Raw genomic sequence first — 805 nt, forward strand, 5'->3', positions numbered from 1 at the left:
ATTCTTTTCACTTGTAGATCTATATAAATTCCGCAGCAGTTTAACTAATTTCCATATTAATAATTTACCGTAACTGGTATACTTTATGGAATGTTTTCATGTGACGTCACGGCGGCCATTTTGGTGTACCCAACTAATCCTCGGGGAATTGAGCTCTATTGTCATGGAAACGTTTTCTTTTGTTTCTGTGGGAAAAGAGGGTTACTGATCACGTGAGTGAAAACACTCTATACACAGAATAGCCCTTTCCACGGTTAGTTGTTCTCTTTTGCATTACAGTGTAATCTAACGTGGATGCGAGGCAATTTCGGGTTAAAACTACAAAATATCCCGAAATTGCCTCACATACATGCTAGATTATATTGTAATGCAAATGAGAAAAACTAACCGTGAAAAGGGGTATTCTCTGAAAACTGAAATACCATAATATTCTTTGTTTGTCAAACCAATTTTTGACAATTTTTGGGTGGACAAACAAAGAATATTATTTTAGTTTCCGTTTCGGGCAATACCAGTTCCTCTGGACTACACCACTTACGGCAATGATGATGTCACAAAATAATAATAATCGTGTTGCACGCGCGACACGCATTTTAGCACACACTTTTGCGGTACTCGACATAACAACATCGTGAAGTCACCAAAATTTGAGGTTTTGACGACAATGTGAATCTTTCATTCTCTATCTTTACTCTGAAACCACTCGTACCTTTTTTTTTTTGTCTAGGATACTTCGCTTACATTGTAGGACGTGTAGGACGCGAAAGAGTTAGGATTGGGCAAAGTTATATTTTGAGGTGATAAA

This window comes from Montipora foliosa, chromosome 3 (genome assembly GCF_036669935.1).
Source record: "Montipora foliosa isolate CH-2021 chromosome 3, ASM3666993v2, whole genome shotgun sequence".
Taxonomy (NCBI): Eukaryota; Metazoa; Cnidaria; class Anthozoa; order Scleractinia; family Acroporidae; genus Montipora; species Montipora foliosa.